Consider the following 24705-nt stretch of genomic DNA (forward strand, 5'->3'; position numbering starts at 1 on the left):
ACACATGCAATTATATCATGCTATGCAATATTATATATAAAATACTCTATATTTCCCCATTTGGACATTCTCCAGTCACAATATCTCTAGACTTATCCAGTCAACATGTATCATTTTACTATTTTAACACCACTTTTTCCTCCTCAGGAATTGATATAAAATTTATAATCAGATCTATAAAATGTTAGTGTTAAATCATACAATGTGGCTAAGGTTTGCAGCTTTCCAGATTATAGGCTACTTTATAATTTCTCCGTCCAGCCACCCTTCGTGAAGACTAGTTATATTGGACATACAGGAGGAATTTATTCAGTATATTATTATTTGTGGCAGAGCTCTGTTTAACACTCAAAGCTTTGAGAGATTTCTTAGATATTCTGTGGGTCTAAAATACTGGACAGAAATGGTGGCTAAACATACATTACATTAATGGAATGGGTAATCAAAGGGATAATTGTGGATTTTTAAAAAAATTACAGTAATTTTGAGAGTATCAATAAAATGACATGTGATAAAGATAATCCCGAGAAACATTTATACAAAATCTGTTTTTCACATCAAGATGTGCCTTAAAACTGTATTTCAAATTCAACCAGTAAACTGGAATTTAGGAAACCACCTTACCATATTTATTTAGGAAGAAGGTGTTAGCACTCTGGTAAAAGTGAGTCCATTTATTGGTTTCAGATGCTTTGAAAACATGGCTTTAGTTATTTATTTCCTTTACCATTTTAACTTTGCCACTTTTTTTCCAAACTCTAGAGCAAAATGTTGAGAGGCAAAGGAAGGTTGCTTAGTAGGGACCTGTACTGGTTAAATACAGCACAAGATTTCCCATTAAGATTCTTTAGCTATTTCTTAGCAGCTCTTGACTTTATATGGGCAAACATAAGATATGCAGAGCTAGGTCAAGTCAATTTGTTTCTTCTTATCCCAATATTCTGTCTTATAGAATGTTTTATGAAGTGATGCTATTTTCCTCATTACATTTTCAAAGACTGCACATTTTCTCCAAAATTTGATTTTTTGGAGTGATTTCTGAATGTATGCAAACTGGTTTATACTCTGATATGAATTCTTACACTGGCTTTTCCCACTGGTCTTCAAACTAAAGGGTAATTCAAAATCAAAGTTTAGATTCTTTTATTACCTTTTCAAAATGTAAGGCAATGTTCTTTATTTATGAAGTTATAAATTTATAGATTTTTACAATATTCCTCACAGTTTTTATCATTTAGACTTCCATCTGAAAAAATATTCTATCTTTAAAGATGTCATATTTGTGTGTATATATAATTTAGACACATATACAATTATATCATGCTATTTTATTATATATAAAATACTCTATATTTCCCCATTTGGACCTTTTCCAGTCACAATGTCTCTAGACTTATACTTCCTTATTTTTTTCTTTTTAATATATTTTTAATTAATTTAAGAGAGGAAGGGAAAGAGAGAGAGAGACAGAGAGAGAGAGAGAGAGAGAGAGAGAGAGAGAGAGATCAATAATGAGAGAAAAATAATTGATTGGCTGCCTCCTGCAAACCCCCTACTGGGGATTAAGCCTGCATCTCTGGCATGTGCCCTTGACTGGAATCAAACCCTGGACCCTTCTGTCCACAGACTGATGCTCTATCCACTGAGCCAAACCAGTTAGGGCTAGACTTATACTTTCTTAAACATTTTGAAGAAAACTTTCCCAGGACAACTATAATAATGAATACTTTAAAATTATGTACAAACCTGAGTGTCTCTACAGTCATTAACAGTTGATCTTTCCTATAGTATATTTTGTGCATGTCAGATAAATTTTGAGAAAATATTTATAAGCAATAAAATTATCAAACACTATGATGGGCACATTGTTATTATTAATCATAATTGAATTAAGGGTTTTTTAGTTAATAATTACTAAAATTATCCTATCTAATAAAAGAGTAATATGCAAATTGACCATCACTCCAACACACAAAATGGCTGCCCCCATGTGGTCAAAGATGGGTGCCCCAATGTGGACTAAGAGGGCCACCACAAGATGGCCAGCAGAGGAGGGCAGTTAGGCATCAATTAGGCTGGCAGGGGACTGGTTAGGGGGTGATCAGGCTGGCAGGAAGAAGCAGTTCGGGTCAATCAGGAAGGCAAGCAGGTGAGCAGTTGGGAGCCTGTAGTCACGGATTGTGAGAGGGATGTCCATCTGCTCGTTTAGGCCCAATCCAACTGGGATTGGGTCTAAATGGGCAGTGAGATATCCCTCGAGGGGTCCTATAGAGAGGGTGCAGGCTGGGCTGAGGGACACCCCTCCCCCATGCACAGATTTCATGTACTGGTTCAGGTCTCTAGTTGTCTGACAATAAGACATGATGTGCTTCAATTTCATAGGAAAGTTAAATGGATGCTTTGCATTTCCTGGTAGCCATAGTCATGCAAGTAGTGTTCACTGAAAAATACATTGGATTAGCAAATAGTTATCCTCTAAAACACAAATACAAATTGAATTTTAAAGTGATATATATTTCCTGTTATTGATTAGTTTAAAAGATTCCTTTACACATTTATAAATCTGTCATGCAAATATATATCCAGATGCTTATGCTTGGAAAGATAACTTTATTGTTAATACAAGTTGAACAGTGAGAACTTAGTTTTCAAGTGTCAAGCAGGAAAACTTACAGATATTTATTAACCATTCATATATTGTTAATCTTATTCTTATTAACTATTTATTAACTGCTTGCATTTTATAATTATGCTTAACCATTGCAATTCTTAATCGTCATGTTAGGGTGCCAAACTAAGTTAACAACTATTTATGAAAAATTCTTGGATCAAAACATTATGATTAGCATGAATGATAAAACTAGACATTGGGAAATTATTTATATACATGGGAGATTAGCTTGATAACATTTTCTCAGTGATAAACATTATTATATCACTCACTGAGTCAGTAAAAAAATAATTTATTAAAATGCTCAGAAAAGTGGGAATAGAGGGATCATATCTCAACATAATAAAAGCCTTATATGACAAAGCTACAGCCAACATCATACTTAATGGGCAAAAACTAAAACCATTTTCCCTAAGAACAGGAACAAGACAGGGATGCCCACTTTCACCACTCTTGTTCGACTTAGTACTGGAAGTGCTAGACATAGCAGTCAGACAAGAATTAGAAATAGAAGGCAGTCAAATTGGAAAAGAAGAAGTAAAATTGTCATTATTTTCAGATAACATGATATTGTACATGGAAATTCTAAATACTCTATAAAAAAACTACTAGACTTAACAAATAAATTTGGCAGCATAGCAGATACAAAATTAACACCCATAAATCTATAGCTTTTTTATAGAATAGTAATGAACACACAGAAAGAGAAACTAAGAAAACAATCCCATTTATCATTGCAACAACAAAAATTAAGATACCTAGGAATAAATATAATCAAGGAAGTAAAGGACCTGTACTCATAAAATTACAGGATACTGAAAAAAAGAGATAGAGGAAGACATAAACACCTGGAAAAATATACCATATTTATGGATTGGTAGAATCAACATTACAATGTCCATACTACCCAAAGCAATCTATAGATTCAATGCAATTCCCATTAAAATATCTATGAAGTATTTCAAGACCTTGAACAAACTCTCCAAAAATTCATCTGGAATAAAAAAAGACCCTGATTAGCTGCAGCAATATTGAGAAAGAAGAACAATGTTGGAGGGATCACAATACCAGATATCAAGCTATATTACCAAGCCACTGTTCTCAAAACTGCCTGGTACTGGTACAAGAACAGACACATAGACCAATGGAACAGAACAGAGAACTCAGAGATTGACCAAAGCCATTATGCTCAATTAAACCTGTTAACTGGGGAGTTCCCTTTTTAATTATGCAACCTGTAATGGGCGCGTACTCTTTCACTAGGACGTGTCAGTACGTCATGCCCGGAGGACGTAATTTCATATTATTATTTTATTTATTTATACTTAATTAAAATAAATTATGTGTATATATATATATATATATATATTCTTTTTTATATATAAAGCACAAAGGAAAATACAAAATTACAAAAAAATAGAAAAGAATACCAACAAAAAATGGAAAGATCGAATTAAAAATTATAAATTTTACAAACAATTATAAAGATTACAAAAAATATATACCGTCCCTCTCAGGGCGCAACATATATTTCCAGGACATATTCATACGTCTTATCAGTTCTCAATATTGTTTACGTTTGACGTATTTATAGGTCCCACTCAGTTAACAGGTTAACATTTGACAAAGGAGACAAGAGTATACAATGGAATCAAGACAGTCTGGTCAATAAATGGTGTTTGGAAAATTGGACAGATACATGCAAAAGAAAAAAGAATGAAACTAGACCACCAACTTACATCATACACAAAAATAAGCTCAAAATGGCCAAAGGACTTAAATGTAAGATAGGAAACCATAAAAATCTTAGAAGATTCCATAGGCAGCAAAATATCAGACATATGTCGTAGCAATATATTTACCGATACAGTTTTAAGGGCAATGGAAATTAAGGAGAAAATAAACAGATGGGATTATATCAAAATAAAAAGCTCTGCACGGCAAAAGAAACCATCAACATAACAACAAGGAAGCCACTGCATCGGAGAACATATTTGCCAATGTCATCTCTGATAAGGGTTTAATATACAAAATTTACAGGGAACTCATACACCTTAACTAAAGGAAGATAAACAATCCAATAAAAAAAATGGGCAAAGGACCTAAATAGACACTTTTTGAAAGAGGACATACAGAAGGCTGAGAGACATATAAAAACATGCTCAAAGTCACTAATTATCTGAGAGATGCAAATGAAAACAACAATAAGGTACCATCTCACACTTGTCAGGATCGCTATCATCAATAGACCAACAAATGACAAGTGCTGGAGAAAATTTGGAGAAAATGGAACCCTCTTACATCGCTGGTGGGAATGAAGATTGGTGCAGCCACTGTGGAGAACAGTATGGCGTTTCCTCAAAAAATTAAAAATGAAACTTCAATTTGACTGAGCAATCCCACTTCTAGGAATGTAACCCAAGAAACAGAAACACCAATCAGAAAGGATATACCTCCTATGTACCCCCATGTTCATAGCAGCACAATTTACAATAGCTAAGATTTGGAAGCAGCCTACGTGCCCATCAGCAGATGAGTGGATTAGAGAACAGTGGTATATCTGCACAATAAAATTCTATGCTGCTGTAAAAAAAAAAAAAAAAAAAAAAAAAGGAATTCTTACCATTTGCAACAGTATATGGATGGAATTAGAGAGCATTATGCTAAGTGAAATAAGCCAGTCTGAGAAAGATAAATATCACATGATCTCACTCATTTGAGGAATATAATGAACAATATAAACTGATGAACAAAAATAGAACTAGAGACATAGAAGCATCAAGGAGACTGTATTTTGCTTAACATAATGCTCTCTAGGTTAATCCATGCTTTTACAAATGATAACAGTTCCTTCCTTTTTATAGTACTAAGAATAGGGCCCCTCCCTTCCCCAGGCTGCCTGCCACTGAAGGGGCCTTCCTCCAGGGGGCCCCACGCCCTGATCAAATACCCAGACAACCTCCAGGTTGAGGGACAATTTGTTACTATGCTTTTAGTATATAGGACTATAGGCTCAGAGCACAGTAGGGTCCCTAGGCCTGGCCAGCGGTCAGGTCAATCTGCGGGATGACAGGCGGTACAATCAGGGGGCCCCCACTGGCACCCAACTTGGCCAGCCTCGTGCTGCCCACTTACTGGCCCTGCCCCCGCTGCCTCCACCAGTCGCCTCCTACTGTGGGGTGACAAGCAGGGCCACAGGGGGCCTCTCCTCTGATTGCACCTGCCTTTACTGGCATGGGACCTGCAGGCTGGGGGCAGCTCCTACATTAAGCGTCTGCCCCCTGGTGATCTGTGCATGTCATAGCGATCAGTTGTTCCACCGTTCAGTAGATTTGCATATTAGGCTTTTATTATATAGGATAGTATTTCATTGTGTAAATGTACCACAGCTTTTTTAAATCCACTCATCTGCTGATGGGCACTTGAGCTGTTTCCAAATATTAGCTATGGTAAATTGTGCTGCTATGAAAAGGATCTCTCTCATATATGGAATCTAATGAACAAAATAAACTGATGAACAAAATAGACCCAGAGATATAGAAGCATGGAACAAACTGATGAACTTCAGAGGGAAGGTAGGAATGGAGGGTTGCGGGGGTGGGTAGGGCAATTAACCCAGGGATTTATATGTACATATGCATAGCCCATGGACACAGACAATAGTGTGGGGAAGGTCTGGAGGTGTGAATGAGGAGGGGGTAGAGGGAGTGAAAGGGAAAAGAAAAACATACAAAGAGGACGTCTGTAATGCTTTCAACAATAAAGATAAATAAAAAAAAAGAAGTGCTCATAGAAATATTGAATACTTCCAATGTATTTCATAGAGTAAAATATTAAAAACAGAAGGGTCTCAGCTAAGATCACACAAAGAGTAGCAAAGATGATTCAACACAATATACTCTTTAGCTTCAAAATATAATATTTCTTCCTAAAATTTGGTTGATACCAATTTTTAAATGAAATTAGCAGATAACATGAAAAGTTAATGTATACTGTTAATAATTTTCTTAAGCATAAGCATTAACTTTGGAATATATCTAATCACTTCTTGTGACAGTAATATAACCGTTAATCATAATGAGTCATATTTTTTTATTATTATTTAGTGACAGCCTTTAGGAAAGGAACCTTACACTTTTCTTTCAAATATGGAGCTTCTTATAAGATGACTCTTAATTTTAGTAATTGTTTTCTTACAATTAAATGCAGACATAAAGACATTTCAGGATTTCCTGTCCTTAAAGAAGATGCCACCAACAGATGCGTAAATAACTTGTTTCCTTGAATAAACTGGAAAGCATCTTAACCTTTTGCTCTGGAAATTAATTAGAGATTTTGATTAGGTTTTAGTATATCAATAAACCAGCATTTCACAGAATCCCTTGGAAGACCTTATTTAAAAAAAATCAATTTATTGGGATGACATTGGCTAACAAACCATGTATGTTTCAACTGTGTGTGATATATGTGTGTATATATATATACACACATACGTGTGTGTGTATGTTGCTTGATCTTTTCTCCCTATTTCATCCCTCCTCTCAGAGAGCTCATTCTGTTCCATATATCCATGCCTGTTGCCTGTTTCTATTGTGCTGTCAGGTTATTTTGTTCATTAGAGTCCATATAAAAATGAGATCATGTGGCATTTGTCTTTCTATGACTGTTTTTTTTTTTTTTTTTTTCACTTAGCATAATCATCTCCAGGTCCATCCAGGCTGTCGAAAAAGGTAAGATTTCCTTCTTATTTATGGCCCAGTAGTATTCCATTTTGTAAATCTACCACAGCTACTGATAGGCATTTGGGCTGTTTCCAGATCTTGGCTATTGTAAATAATGCTCCAATGAACAAAGGGGTGTCTATATTCTTTTTTTTTTTTTTTGTAGTTTTCTTATTTTTTACTTATTTATTAAGGTATTACAAATGTGTGGCTATCCCATTACTCCTCAATCCTGTCCTCACTCTCACCCTCTGTTATCTGCATCCATTGATTATGCTTACACACATGCATGCAAGTCTCTTGGTTGATCTCTCGTTCCTACCTCCACTCTCCCCTACCTTCCCTCTGAGGTTTGAGCATCTGATCGATGCTTCTCTGTCTCTGGATCTGTTTTTGTTCATAACTTTATGTTGTTCATTATAATCCACAAATGAGTGAGATCATGCGATATTTATCTTTCTCTTAGCTTAATGTTCTATATTCTTTTGAATTAGTGTTTTGGATTTCTTAGGATATATTCCCAGAAGTTGAATTGCTGGGTCAAAAGGCAGTTTTATTTTCAATTTTTTTGAGGAATCTTTATACTGTTTTGCATAGTGGCTGCACCAGTCTGCATTCCCACCATCAATACACAAGGGTTCCCCTTTCTTCACATCCTTGTCAGCACCTGTTGATTTATTGATGATACTCACTCTGACTGGTATGAGGCAAAGGCTCATTGTGGTTTTAATTTGCATCTCCCTGATGATTAATTATATTGGAGTATTTTTTAAATGTCTATTGGTTATCTGTATGTCCTCTTTGGAGAAGTGCTTATTCAGGTCCTTTGCCCATTTTTTAACTCAATTGTTTGGCTTCCTTTTGTTAAGTTTTATGAGTTCCTTACGTATTTTGGATATTAAAACTTTATTGGATGTATCATTGCCAAATATGTTATTCCATGCAGTAGGATCCCTTTTCATTTTGTTGATGGTTTCTTTTGTTGTGCAGAAGCTTTTTAGTTTGATGTAGCCCCATTTACTTATTTTTTCCTTCCCTTGTCTGCGGAGATACAACAGCAAAAGTGTTGCCATGAGAGATGTCTGAGATTTTACTGCCTATGATTTCTTCTATGATTTTTATGGTTTTGAGTCTCACTAATTCATTTTGAATTTATTCTTGTGTGGTGCAAGTTGGTGGTTTACTGTCATTTTCTTGCATGTACCTGGGAAGACCTGATTTTGCAGTATATTATTAATTTGTTAACATTTTAAAAATATATTTTATTGAGTTTTTACAGAGAGGAAGAAAGGAATAGATAGGTAGAAACATCAATGAGAGAGAATCATCGATCAGCTGCTTCCTGCATACTCCCCACTGGGGATGTGCCACAACCAAGGTACATGCCCTTGACCAGAATCGAACTCGGGACCCTTCAGTCTGCAGGCTGATGCTCTATCCACTGAGCCAAACTGGTTTGGGCTAATTTGTTAATACTATGTTATAAAATTTAGGATACATTACAGTAAGCAGCTGTGTATTATATGCCAGTATATTATTCATACAATTCATACAAACTATCTCTTCTATTGGCTTATTATCTCAAGGGTAATTTGGAATCAAAATTTATTTATTATAATTACTTTTTCAAGAGTTAGAACATGTTTCTTCTTTGGGAAAAGTTCACATAATTAAAGGCTTTTATAATATTATCCCTCAATTTATATATTCTTATATTTTCAGCTGGAAAAATTCGATTTCAAAGAGAATTTTGTATGTGTATGTGTGTGGGTGAATAGAATATATTATAATGTATAGTATTATTAATATGTGTATGTATATATAATTAAGTTATGTAGTATAAATATCTTGATTTTAAATTCAGTTACTTAACCTTATCTGTCCTCTATGATTACTTTTATATTATGTTTTCTTTTCTGTAGAGGTTTTCCAATCTACTAGATAAAATGAATAAAGTGAAATATGTAACTTAAATCCCTACTGCATCTTCATTGAAGACACATAAAGCTTTGCTTTACCTATGAGACAGGGGGGCCTATTCCTAGGCCAGAACAAATTGAAGGTACATAATGGTATAGAAAGTTTTTTTAAAAAACATTTCCTGCTATCCAATAATGATCACATATTGCCCTCTGTTTTATACATCTTACATCTCCCACTCAACATCATCTTATTCACTTGAGATAACTCCAAGTTAATTGAGGCATAACTTATTTTTTATCTCTGTACTGCAAGAAAAGGCTTCAAGGTCAAGAAATTAAAACCATCTGTTCAGGGTCACCTCTGCCACTTTTCCCAGGGCATAGGAAGCTTTAGAATTTACTGTTCAGTGACTGAGAATAAGTAACATATAACAGGTTTTCCTCTTTTAATTTACTAGGGAGGCATTTAAAAATAATCTTTAATTTTGGAATAGTTTTAGATTTACTAAAAAACTACAAAGACAATACAAAGGAATCCCATATATCTTACATCCATTTTCCCCTATTATTACCAGCTTACATTAGTGTGGTACACTTGTCACAATTAATGATCCAATGTTGATAAATTATTATTAAATAAAGTCCATAAAAATGTATTTCTTCTGTTCCAGGATTTCATCCAAGAAACCACATTACATTTAGTACTGATCTATTATTAGGCTTCTCTTGGCTGTAACAGTTTCCAACACTAACCTTCTTTGAGAAGACCTTGACAATTGTGAGGAGTATCAATCAGGTATTATATATGATGCTGCCTCTTTATGGGATTTGTTGAATTTCTCCTTTATAAAGTTACTTTTTCATTCTCCCTTTGCATAATGTAAACTTTGGAAATAAGTTAGTATGATCATTCCACAAAAGAAGTGAGGAGTTATGCTTCCCTTACTTGAAAGCTGAGAATCTATGTAAATTATTTAAAATTATTTTACAGGGGAGATTTATCTATTCTCTTCCACTTGTTTATTCAATATTTTATACATATTAGTAAGGATATATATATATATATATATATATATATATATATATATATATATATATTGATTCCATGTTATTTATTTTGTTGAATATAACTTCCATCTTTGGCTAACTGGAAGCTCTTTCAATTGTATCCTTAGTTCCTTTGACCTGTCCCTTTCATTGTGGTTGTTTGAATGCTTCCTCACTTTGTTACACAACAGCAGGTCCCAAGTCCATCTTGTATATTTCCTTCACCAGTACAACAATCACCCATTTCTCCAAGTAGATCTTTTTATTAAAATTGCTATGAGACCCCAGGTCTAGGAGCCAGGTGTGCTCATTGTTTCAGGAAAGTGTTTTTTTCCTAGGGCCTTTCAGCTGACAGGAAATATATTTGTATATACTAACCTGTGCTTATGAACATCCCTATAAATATTTCTATATGCAACCATCTGTATTTACACTAAGATAAACCTGAATTCATATTTTAAAAAGTAATTTTCATGTAAACCCCTCTGCTCTATTGCATAAGTTTACATTTAAAAATTATGGTAAAAGAAAGCCAGAAAATATCTGGATACTCTTTCCCCCCCCCCCCCAGACTCACTAAAAAAGCTTTTAATTAAATAGGCAATAAAGAAAACCAAGTCTAATTAGTAAGCACTTGCATCCGTGAACCTTAAGAAGATGAATAATATATTGAATAGTATTCAAATCAAAGTTGTTTTATCTAAACCAAAAACAGTGATGAAAAATTTTAATTTTGTAAATAGGAGTTTTGTGGTTCACAATGGAATACTGAATGGGCAACAAAGCAGATTTTAGAGGAAACCTTACAAATGTCATATAAATAAATAAAGTAAAAGTTATACTGATTCTAAATAACACTACTAAAAACATAATTTTAAAAATATTTATGAAGCTTAAGGTAAAATTATGAAAGAATAGCTTGTATACTAAAAACAACATAAGAAATAAAATGAGTATATCATTTTTCTGTATATATATATATATATATATATATATATATATATATATTTTTTTTTTTTTTTTTTTTTTTAATAAAATGCATCCTCGTTGGTTTGGCTCAATGGATAGAGCATTGGCCTGTGGACTGATGGGTCCCCAGGTTCGATTCTAGTGAAGGGCATGTACCTTGGTTGTAGGCTCCTCCTTGGCTTGGGCCCTGGTTGTGGCTTGTGCAGGAGGCAACCAATCAATTTGTTTCTCTTACATCAATGTTTCTCTCTGTCTTTCCCTCTCTTTTCCCTTCTCTTTAAAAATCAATGGAAAAATATCCACGGGTAAGGATTCAAAAAATAATAATAAAATAAAACCTATTGTCAGTTCTCTCACACATGAATTTAATGTATCTCTACCACTCAGAAATATACAATGTAGTTGCAGGTATTTTAAAGTGATAGTTGTTGAGAAGAAAATGGTTGTTTAGGAGTATATGAACAACCACATAGTTTTGAAATATATACTTTTATTAGAGTATCTGTGCTCAACAACAAAGGTGAAATTCAAGAGTGTGTTGAAGGAAACTCTGCCTTTTCGGATTTTTCTGAAAGGAAATAAATGACTTTTTTCTTAGGAGTAGCTATATTTTATTGTATAAGCAGATGGTATTCTGTGTCATGAAATAAGGTAGAAGCACGTGGTTTACATTAGATGGAGGCTGATTCTTACAAACATTTCCTCACAACCAAAGCTTGGAACACCCAAGCTTTGGGGATCTTGTGCACAATGGGACTTAGGTTGTGGTTCCAGTGGGGGACCGAAAGGCAATGGTCCCCTCTTAGCAGTGGAAAGATAGGTATATAGCTTATAGCTCAATTTTTATGCTCTGAAGCCTTTCTTATTAGCACATAATTGTTTATGATTTTATGACTCATGAGATTGGATTTTGAGTCTGAAAATTAACTTTAAAAACAGCTTCCTAACATGAGGTGGAGCCTCAATTTTTGCTTGAGCCTTTGTTTGTTTATTCTTTTGTTTTGTTGGGAATGAAGACTCAGATGATCTCATCAGACGCATTTTCAACTTTGAGTTTAATGCCAAGAGTATTAGACTACCAATCATGGCCAGTTAATGGGGTTTAGTGTTGTGAAACAAAATAAATTCTATGATGAGCACAGTGGCTATAAAAATCTCTGGGCTGCTGGTTCTGCACCATGAACTTATACTGATATTAGACTTCAGGTTTATATTCTGAGGTTACCGTTTTGACTTTATGTCTCCTGGGACAAATGTTCTTGCATGACCTTTAATTATTGGACTGCCAGTGGAACCTAGGAAGCAGACATCATTAGAGTCTTGCCTGGATAATTAAGAAATAAGTTCAGAGGGATAATTGCTCCATCATTATTTCTCTTTACCTTCTGACAAATTAGATTTTGTTTTTTTGTACAATTGAGTTTACCATATGTTTAAATCTATGCCATTAAAATGCATTATTTCAATTTAAAAATGTATATTTACACAAACAATGGTTATTTCCATATGGGGTGAAGGTGGAATTTAAGTCAGTTTTAGATCAGTGTTAAGGATCAATTTTGCATGAATCTCCTGTGATTTATGGCTATGTCAGTAAACAGAGACAGCATGGACTCAAGAGGACCATGATTTTATATATATATATATATATATATATATATATATATATATATATATATTATTGATTTTTTTTACAGAGAGGAAGAGAGAGAGATAGAGAGCTAGAAACGTCAATGAGAGAGAAGCATCAGCCAGCTGCCTCTTGCACACTCCCTACTGGAGATGTGCCCACAACCAACGTACATGCCCTTGCCCGGAATCAAACCTGGGACCCTTCAGTCCCCAGACTGACGCTCTACCACTGAGCCAAACCAGCTACAGCTAAAAATATTTTTTAATTGATGTTTTTACAGAAAGGAAGGGAGAGAAATAGCCAGAAACATCGATGAGAGAGAAACATCAATCGTCTGCCTCCTGCACACCCCCCACTGAGGATATGCTGCAACCAAGGTATATGCCCTTGACCAGAATCGATCCTGGGACTTTTCAGTCTGCAGGCTGACGCTCTATCCACTGAGCCAAACCGGTTTTGGCAGGACCATCATTTTACCAGTAAAATGTGACCCAAGTAGGGGGAACTTGGGGGGCATCTGAAATAGTGTGAATAAAAAAAAAAATTGGCTCTGATTGCTTTTGACATTTTAAATGAAGTTTTTGTGTTATCTTGCTGGTTCCTAACAGATTCATAGCAATGAATCAAGAAGATACAGAAAAGAGTTTGAAGCGATTTTGCATTGCCTTTGATTGTCCTAGCAAGAATCCCAAAGCAAGGCCTACATTGTGGGAGATTCTAGTAGATAACAGAATGTAGCAGGAGACAACTCTACCTGAACCACCTAGCATTAGGATCTGTAATTGATGTAGGTTTTAAGATTTTTATCGCTGTTCAAACCTCTGCACTTCTAAGCATACTGACTGTGAGAATGTGTTTCTTCCTCAGGTATTCCAGCAAGAGTTCACATGCAAGGCATCATGCTAGTAGCTCTTCCTGGCTTTTGACTGCAACAGCATGGACAAGAGTCAGCGGCCACAGTCCCTGCAAGTGTCTGCAGACGTTCCTCTTTCACCTCCAGAGTCTCCTGGCTTCTCACCCAAGACTCAGAAATCCACTGCTAATTGCAAGTCTGGAGACATGCTAGATAGAATTTAAGGAGGGAAAAATAATTTTCAAAAAATCTGTTTTCATTTCTTTGCTGTCTTTACAGGACAGAAAATGGCAAGAGTCTATGTGTTTGAAGTAGAATGAGATGAATGAAAAATTGGAAGAGAGGCAAGATCTTGCCTTCTCCCAGCATTTTGCAGTGAGTGTTTTTAGCCCATGACATGGGTTAAAATGGTGAAAATGCAGATGTACAAATATCCAAATACATGTAGCCAAAGCTAATCAAACATTTACACATTTTATTGAGTATCTACTAAAAATGTTTATAGATAGTTATTTCAGCTAGTTCCCCCAGAAATGTATAAAACTAATTGACATTAAGAAAAATTTTAAGTAAGAGTTGGATATGCATGATTGCTAACTACTGTGTAAATCACCAGAATATGTCATTATCAAAAGGGAAAGTAAAACTCCATATTGAGGGCTCATAAGAAATTTTAGAACATTTTATTTCATCAACAAGGAGAGCAGGAAGAAATATTGGACAACTCAAAGTAGATAGATGAGAATAAAGGGTTAATATAAAAGTTAGATGATTAAGATTACCTTAGGTCAGTGATTGGCAAACTCAGTCAACAGAGCCAAATATCAACAGTGCCACAATTGAAATTTCTTTTGAGAGCCAAATTTTTAAAACTTAAACTTCTTCTAATGCCACTTCTTCAAAATAAATGCGCTCAGGCCATGGTATTATGTGTAAGAGCCACACTCAAGGGGCCAAAGAGCCACACTAAAGAGCCACAGTTTTCTGACCATGAACTTAGGGTATTGGCTGTGAAATATAGAGCTAACTTGTCAGTTACAGTTTTAAGAGCTTTGCAGATAGTAAGTGATATAATCCTGGCATAGTCCTATGAGTACTTTTCTAATTTACAAAATTTAAGAACTATTTTAAGGTTGATATGAAGAGAAGCTAGCATAATCTCTAACACATAGTAAGTGCTCAGTAAATATGATTAAATAAATTAGTGACTTAGAATGTTAGGCACAATGCATGATTGATTATAACTCCAAGTTCTTAATCTTGGAGAACTGGGAGAGTAGCAGTGTTACTAATAAAAAATACTGAAAAAAGTTAAAAATTAGCAAATTGATAAACTTGGTATTACACATTATTACTCTAAAAAACAGAGTTTAAATAAAAACAAATGTGAGCAGAGTTTTATATTTTAATTCTTTTGATTCTCATTGACATCTCATAAAGTGTTAAATATCCCTCATAGATGAGGAGCTTGGGATATATGCTGTTACTGGAATTGCTTTTTTCTCATCTTCAGAGACATATCTTCTCTTCATAATATTTTCTTTTTTATTACAGATTTAACTTAATCTGTACGTTGTCACATTTATGGTGGATAGGACATATACAGAAAAAGTCAAAAATTATAAAAGTGCAAGATATCCGTTTAAATGTGACATGAAAGCTAAAGAAATATTTAATTATAAATGGATAATAGCCATTTTCATAGACTTTTTTTGGAAGGTTGCAGAGGGAACTTGAAGTGTTTTGCAGTGCTGCAAAGATTATGATAACCAAATCAGTAGAGGAGCAATAAAATAGCTAAAGCAGGAGGGAAAAGATAAGGATTATTTAAGGGAAGACATGAGCATACAGGATAAAATTCCCTTAGCAATGAGCTGTCTATATTTAATTCCACTTTTTTTCTAAATTTCCTGAATTATTTATATATTGAATAATTAGAGCCAAACCATTAGCTGTTTGATAGAAGTCCGTTATACATTTGTAAATAATAAAAACATAAAATATGATTAGACAAGAAGGCAGTTATTAATTCTGCCAGCAATACCAGCTTAAAAAATGTTTCCATTACAATGAGTATGAAATAGAAAGTAGTCTATTTTTCTTAATAAAAAAGACTTAAATGTGTTTTCTAATTAATATACTTTGACTAAGCTTCACAGTTTCTGTGCCAGATTCATTATTACCTTAATCATTTCAGGTTCTACTATAATTAAAATGTAGATCATGACTATTGGCAGATGAAGATTATGTATGGTGAGAAAAACTAATTGTGTCTCCAGCAAATATAAGGAGGTGTACAGTACATCTAATTAGAATAGCAAATTGATTGATCAACTATATAGCATATTAATTTTGATAATGAACACAAGATTTCATTATCTCAATATTAGTTAATGGGTGGAAAAGCAAATGTGCAGGAAGGGAGTTTTAAAGCAGAACTTATCAACCAAGGGCAGGTTTACACTCAAGGGACCTTTGCCTATGTCTGGAGACATCTTAAGTACCCAGTTATCCGGACAGCTGTTCAACCAATCAAAGCATAATATGCTAATGATATGCTATGGCCGCTCAACTACTTGCTATGACGTGCACTGACCACCAGGGGGCAGATGCTCTGACTGGTAGGTTAGCTTGCTGCTGGGGTCTGGTTGATCAGGACTGAGTGAGACAGGCCAAATATGCCCTGTAGCCCTCCTGTGGTCCCTCCCCACCAGGGAGCAGACATAGTGAGCCAAGCAGTAAGGTGCAGTGATCAGGCTGGCAGTAAGGAGCAAGGGGTCCCGGACTGTGAGAGGGATATCTGAGTGGTAGGTTATCTTGCTGCTGGGGTCTGGTGATCAGGACCCTGGAGCCCTCTTGTGGTCCCTCCCCACCAGGGGCAGATGCAGTGAATCAAGTAGTAAGGAGCAGTGAGCAGGCAATCGGACATACCCTGAGGGGTCCCAGACTGCGAGAGGGTGCAGGCCGGGCTGCAGGGCCCCTCCACCCATGCACACATTTCATGCACCGGGCCTCTAGTTTTTTATAATTGTCACAATTCAGGGAATGTGTGTTGCTGCTAGTATCTAGTAGGTATAATAATCTATACAGCAGCCTTCTCAAGAAGGAATTATCCAGTCCAATATGTCAACAGGGAGTTAAACAACTCTGATTTTCAACAAGTATTTCTTATGCTTGTTTGTCATTTAATTTTACTTATTTGGGATCATTTATGTATTACCATGGATCTCCGATTATATCTAACTAGAGGCCCAATGCACTAAGATTTATGCAAGAATGGGCCTTCCTTCCTCTGGTTGCCAGCACTGCCTTTGCTCTGGCCTGGTGCCACCTTTCTGCCTTTCCACACTAGCAACCTGCCCCGCCTAAGCCACTCAGCACCTGCATATGCAAATTAACTTACCATCTTTGTTGGGTTAATTTCCATACTCACTCATGATTGACTGGTAGGCATTGCGAAGGTACAGTCAATTAGCATGTTACTCTAGCAAGATAGTTGAGAGCTCATGTGAGCTGAGAGCAAGATAGCTCTCAACTCACATGAGCAAGATCATCCTTACAGGTCTCAATGATCATAAAATGGTGACCACAGAGACTTAATGTCCAAAATATTTTTCTTAAAGGTGAGTCACCATTAGTTTGACGCATTTTCTCTATTTAATGCTTAAAACAAGATAGGATGGTGTCTGGGACAGATACATACATGTTGTGAGGATAGCCTATATCTTCATGCCCTTGAGCAGCAACTGTTCATTATCCTAACTGGAAAACTCAACTCTGAACCTGTTTATCCATTGTTGTTTTATTTGACAGCTATAGGTCTTAATATTCCTCAACAATTTGCACATAGTTTACTAATGATGTTTTCTCCATGTCAAACTAAATAAAAGGGGGAAAAAAGCATATTCCTGTCTTTCTTTTACACACACACACACACACACACACACACACACACACACACATTTTTTTTTTTAAGTTAGCACTGTTCATTTATGAATCTGTTAAATTCTGTCCACCTCTATGGCCACTGTGTAACATCTTCCCAAATAGACTTGCTTCATCTCAAGCCTTCCTTCAATCCATGTGATATATAGCATTTATCGATACAATGATCTTTCAGAATACTTGTGTATGCTATTCTCTGCTTAAACTCACCAAGTGAGTACAATTTTATCCCATTGTACTTGGAATAAAATTCAAGATACTTAAAATGACTATGTATCCCTATTGGATGATCTAGTCTCTACTTCTCTGGCACTATTTTGTGTTTCAAGCTCCTTCTCTGATTATGTTACAATGACACCAACTTTGCTCTTTCTGTCTTAGAGACTCTGAATATGATGAAGATAGCTCCTCTTCATCATTATGATCCCTGTCTAGATGAAATTTCTTCATGCAAGCTGCCCCTGACTTTGCTCACTTAAAATTAGGGGCCCCAGCTTTAATCTATGAGGTGTTATTCACAGCACAATCAGAATATGTAATTAATTATAATAAGTGTTTATTCACAGCACAATCAGAATATGTAATTAATTACCCATCTATTTAATAAGTGTTTGTATATTATACCTCTCCAACTAGAGATTGTAAACTCATCAAGGCACCAATATTATGTTAATACCAGAGGTTCCGTGCAAAAAATTCATGCACCTAGGTGGTCCCTTAGTCTATACCCTATTGCAGTCCGAGACCCTTCAGGGGATGTCCAACCACCAGCTTAGGACCAATCCCTCTATTGTAGACATTATTACCCAGGGAGATAGGGCCTAAGTTGGCAGTTGGACATCCCTCTCACAATCGGGATCTTTTGCTCCTTACCGCCTGCATGCTTGCTGCTCCTTACTGCTTGGCTTGCTGCTTCTTAGCACTGCCGTGGAGGGTGGAGAGGCTCCCACTACCCCTGCTGCACTCACCAGCCTTGAGTCCGGCTTCTAGCTGAGTGGTGCTCCCCCTCTAGAAGCACACTGACCACCAGGGGGCAGCTCCAGTGTTAAGTGTTTTCCCCTGATGGTCAGTGCTCATCATAGTGATCGGTCGTTCTGCCATAATGATCTCTTACGCTTTTATTATATAGATTGTTCATATCTTTTTTTTTTTTTTGATTGAGAGACTGTTCATATCTTAATTGAACCCAGCACAGTATCTGGCACAAAGCAGGTACTCAATGAATACAGAATTCCTTAGTAAAACTTAAGGCTATTGTGATTATCCAATTGACCTTTTATTATTTACAATGACTAATATAAGTTTGTAATCTTATCAAATGCCTAATTTTACAAATATGTTTAGAAAAATATTATTTTCTTCAGACCATATGAGGTATAGTTTTCAAGGATGCTTGAAGTTGGATTAAGGAGCTATCAAAGCATAAATCATGCCTACTCTTAGCTAGAGACTGCCAATTGAGATGTATACTACCTCAAATAATCAGTAGTTAATCTGCCTACAGTATAAATGGTTAGGGAGGAAACATACCTTGTCATTCTAACAAGACACATTATAAAGCCCTAGCTGGTTTGCCTCAGTAGATAGAGCTTTGTACCACAGACTGAAGGGTCCAGAGTTTGATTCCAGACGAGGCCATATATCTCACTTGCAAGCTCTATCTCTGAGCCTGGAACCACTGATCAACTGATGTTTCTCTCTCTGTGTCTCTTCCCCTCCTTTCCACTCTCTCTAAAAACCAACTGAAATAATACCCTCAGTTGAGGATTAACAACAGTAACAAAAAGACACATTATAAAGATCACACACATCTAGACTGAACTAGAACTAATCAATGAGAAATACAGCAGTGGGAATACACTATGTTATTTGGGGAATTTTGTGGCTCTTCATCAAACTAGTAATTCACATTGACCTATGGTTTCTGTTCTATATTTACAGAACTGGTTACTTTGAATCTTATGCTCACCATTTTATTATATTTTACCCTTGAAAACTGCCTCAATTAAATCTTACTTTTAATTAAACAATAATCTAATCTGTCTCAATTATTTAATGCACTGGGAATAGGATTTACTAAAGAAAGAACTTTCATATAGTTATAAATAATATTACAGTAATCATGGATTTGTCAGTTATTTTGAAGAAGGAACTGCTGTCATGAGTCCATAAGAGATATGCCCTAAATCCCTAATTTTTCTTATTTAAAAAAAAAGAAAAGAAAAGAAAAAATTAATAGCTGGGCAACATCTGGGAGGAAATAACAGCAAGAACAGAAAATGAGTTTGAAATGTATTTGTTATTTGTTATGTTGACTTATCCACAATTTAAGGTCTAGCCTATAATAGTGGCCTATGATGGCCATAACTCAGAATCTATCTTTAACAAATTGATAAATTTACTATCATGCTCTTTTGGATGATTTATATATAGCTTATGAATGCCAAGGGTCATTTCTATGGTTATTTAGAGCAATGATATGGCCCTAGAAGTCACCAAGTTGAGATACAGGAGGGCCTGCATAGCAATTGCTAAGGATTTATTCTTTAATCCCATTTTTGTTGTTTGTTTCCTGAAGATATGCCATAGTGTTTCCTTCTTGCTCTATTTGCCATGAATTATTTCCTGTGACCTTTTGGCAAGCTAGAAAGAAAGTTAGAAGACAAACGATTCTCCTATTGCACCCTAACCCCACCCCATATACACACCTGTTGTTGATAGGCATCTCCCTTTGACAGAGGTGATCTATTTTTCTTTTTTAAAATATTTTATTTTATTGTTTTATGTAGTACATATATCTCCTTTTTTCTCTCCATAAATCTTCCCCAATCCCTTATGCAATCCATGTGAGAAAATGGATGTCGTGTATGGGACAAAGTTTATAAATTTATGTTTCATGCAAGACCCTCTGTAAACTGGTTTCTGATTATTTTTCCAGTTTTATCCTTCTCCACTCTCTAAATTCCATTTTATGTTCTAGTAATATTGGTCCACCTTGTTGATTTGTGACCTGGCATCTTAGTTTGCCTTAAGCATTCTCCCCAAGAATTTCATTCTTTTCTTTTCTTTCTTTATCAATTGGTTAATTCCTATTCATCCTTTGTGATTCAGCTCAGGCATTACCTTTTCCCTTGAAAACCATCCTTAATTACCTGTAACAGTGGGAAGCAACTTTTCTGCAAATATCTAGCACCGTGTGTAAATAAATCACTGGTCTTTGCATACTGAATTGGCATTTTTAGTTTAGAAATCTGCTCTTTTCTTTGACGATATACTATTCAAGGCCATGACCTACCATACTGCATGGCAATAAATATTCATTGACTGGACAAAAGGAAACGCTGTGTTTTCTATTTTTTAAGTATTATCACAAATGTATTACATAAAAATTACACATAAAACAATAAGAGAGTTTACCTAAAAGTAAACTCTAAAATGCACCAAACTACAACTTACTATTTGGATAAATAAACTTTCCTTGCCTTCAGTTTGGGGCCCTGTTTTCCTATTTTCATATGTCAACATATAATATTAATGATCATCATCAACATCATATATTGATTTGGGATGCCATTCTCAAATTCTACAAGACACATAATTGGTTTTATATAAGCTTTGAAGTTTTAAGATGATTTGTGGGAATAAATTAAATAGGCTTGACCATAGTAATATACTATGATTATTGAAGTAACATGCATGTATGTTATATATGTATTTTCTGTTTATTAGTTTTGCATTCTTGAAATAAAACTATACTGCTATAACAATGTCTCATTAACTTTTTCAATATATTATATTTTTATTTTAATAATCATCTTACAGCCGAAACCGGTTTGGCTCAGTTGTAGAGCGTCAGTCTGTGGACTGAAAGGTCCCCGGTTCGATTCCGGTCAAGGGCATGTACATTGGTTGCGGGCACATCCCCGGTAGGGGGTGTGCAAGAGGCAGTTGATTAATGTTAATCTTTCTCATTGACGTTTCTAGCTCTCTATCTCTCTTCCTTCCTCTCTGTAAAAAATCAGTAAAATATATAATAAAATAAAATAAAATAAAATAAAATAAAATAAAAAATCATCTTACAAAATGCAGAAAATCTGCTGTGGTGTGATTATATGGATTTTACTTAATGTTTTGAACAATTTTACCATTTGCAATTGGATTCAAGAAAAATGAGAATAGTCTACCATATGGATTAGAATGAGATTTTAATGGAAACAGAAGACGGAAAAGCTGGAAGTATGTATCCATGTTTCCTCAGCACATGGTGCCTGGTACAATCCCTTAGCAAAGCTCACATGGCCTCAGATGGGAAGGGAGAATGCTGTCCATGATAAAACAAATGAAGAAACAAAAATTGGCCATTTCATTGTCCTCACTTGTAGATTATCTACTATATAAAATAAAATTTAATTTTTCTTCTGATTTAATGATTTACTCTAATTTTTCTTTGAGAAATCCTTATAAATAGTTAAAAAGACAGATAATTCTATAGGTCTCAAAGCAATCACATCTGGTCCACTTATTATTCCTATTAGGACTCCCCCATACAGACCACCAAAATGAAAGGTCAACAGTGGTATGCAGGGAGGCTAAAAAGCTATCGCAGGTGGTGGGTGAAGAAAAATTGAATTTATTTAAGGAAAAAGGATGGGGGATGCGATTCCCAAAGGGAAGGGCTGCACAGCACTGAACTAAGGGGACAATGGGTTGATGATGGCAGCACACAGGAGCTGGAGTTTCATCCTCATATGCAGTCACTGGTGAAAGCTATTATGGCTGAGCTGGTGGGTTTGAAATGCAGAGGGAATGTGGATGTGCAATCACATGTTTTTTAGGATGGTCTTAATTAATTCCTTCTCTGGTTTGATTCCCGAGGTCCAGCAAGTTTTCCTGGTCTTTGTTCTCCTGTGGCGGGAAGCTTACAAATAGATATTAAGGATTATATTATTGCCCTATGGTCCTAACAATTTCCACTCCCTAGAAGGACTCAAGAAAGCAATCCTTTTCAATTCTTTTAGCTATTACTTTGATGTTTTAAAATTAATCAATGCAATTGAATTATTCAACAAATATTTTATGTCTCCAGTGTGCTAGATACTTGGAACAAATCAGCAAACAAGTAAACAAAGACACCTGCCCTCATGGAGCTTGTAATCTAAAGGGCCACTAAACAACAGATTTGGCAAATTGGTAAATCATAATTAATTGCTTATAGAAGAGAATGATGGCTGTGGAAAAGAAGTATAGAGCTAACTGGGCAGAGACTACTGAAGGAAAAAATAGCCTGAAATTTGAATACAAGTGATAAGGGTAACCTTTCAAAGCATATGATATTTGAACAGGCTTTAAAGGAGGTGAGGAAGTTGCTATTTGAATGTGTAGAGCTTTTCCTGTATTCTGTGCATTTGCTATTTTTATTCTCTGCTTTTTCTATTTTAAATTTTCTTAAAATATCTGTCAGTTGCCGAAACTGGTTTGGCTCAGTGGATGGAGCGTTGGTTTGCGGACTGAAGGGTCCCAAGTTTGATTCTGGTCAAGGGCATGTACCTTGGTTGCAGGCACATCCCCAGTGGGGGGATGTGCAAGAGGCAGCTGTTGATGCTTCTCTCTAATCGATGTTTCTAGCTCTCTATCCCTCTCTCATCCTCTCTGTAAAAACTTAATAAAATATATATTTAAAAAAAATCTGTCAGTCCTTAAAGATTAATTTGAATTTAAGAATGAGGGACTTAAAGCATTTTATATGCTCTGTGGACATGGGTAGGGCTTGCTGATTGGTGGAATTAATTTTAGTGTGACAAAGCAGCTAATCACTATTTCTATTGGGAAACCCCAAATATTAGTATTTGATTTTTTTTTTTTTTTTGCAGGCCAGTTCAGTTTATTTAGAGAAAAAAAAATCTATGTATAGATTTTTTCCTGTTCTTGGAGCATAAGCATGACTATGACTGTTGGTTTTCTCATAGACATGGGAACAGGACTGAGAGCCTTAGTGTCCATTTACAAACTTTTATTTAATCTACATCCTTTAATATTCCTGGTGTCCTTATACCCAGGGACTTGCTCAATGACTTTCCATGAGGGGAGGAGAGAACCACTATATCCTATAGATCTGGGTTTGAATGTCACTTGGCTGTGTGGGAGAAGATTTTATATTCTAGGAGTCTAACTGTCCCTTTAAAAGATGTGTCCACTAGTCCCCTTATTTTCAGTCCCATGCTTTACTCCTACCTTCCAGGGTCTCTGGTCCCTTCAATTCCTGAGCCTTTCTGGGAATCTGCTTGCAAATCATCTTGCTTTTCTTCTATACCCACTCTCTCTGAAGATTTCACATTCTTTTGTTTTACTAATTCAGTTGACATATCTCAGACCGCTTTTCATTTTTCGAAATTGTGTTCATGTCTTGTCTAACTGCAGTTTCATTTTCTATTCTGTGGTTATAGATGTTCACATATTAAAAAATATTTTCCAGCAATATCTGCAGGGTTCCCTGATGGGACAGCAATAGATGTGTGTCCAATCTGCCATGTTCAACCAGAAATCAGTACAATTTAATTAAATAAATATTTACATGGGCTCTATTTAGTGTGAGTCACTGTACAAGGGGTTATTGGTAATACATAAATTATTAAAACAGGACTTCTATGCTGCAACGGTTCAGAACTTAGTGTGGGAGAAATCCACAGCCTTCCACAGCTCTAACTCATATCAGATTAATAAATATACTTGGTTTGAATCATGCCCTCTAAAACTCAAGTCCACACAGAATTTTGGGACAGGGCCTTATTTGGAAAGAAGGTCTTTGCAGATTTATCAGGTTAAGATGAGGTCTATTAGGGCTGATCAAATAATTGAATCTATACTCCCTTCCTTGAGAACTGACCTTTAGACCTCTTCACAACCAACATTCCCTTTTGGTTAGACTACATTCCACTTACTAAGCC

General features: G+C 35.5%; 1 long non-coding RNA gene across 1 annotated transcript; it reads right to left on the reverse strand.

Moving 5' to 3' along the window:
- Positions 1-8529: 8529 nt before the first annotated feature.
- On the reverse strand, positions 8530-21908 carry LOC123652182. Its single transcript, XR_006741343.1, has 3 exons — positions 21899-21908; positions 10500-10505; positions 8530-8596 (listed from the first exon to the last, which is right to left on the reverse strand). It is a non-coding gene; the product is annotated as an uncharacterized LOC123652182 (long non-coding RNA).
- Between the last annotated feature and the right edge of the window lie 2797 nt (positions 21909-24705).

The sequence above is a fragment of the Pipistrellus kuhlii genome, unplaced genomic scaffold, assembly GCF_014108245.1.
Source record: "Pipistrellus kuhlii isolate mPipKuh1 unplaced genomic scaffold, mPipKuh1.p scaffold_m20_p_12, whole genome shotgun sequence".
NCBI lineage: Eukaryota > Metazoa > Chordata > Mammalia > Chiroptera > Vespertilionidae > Pipistrellus > Pipistrellus kuhlii.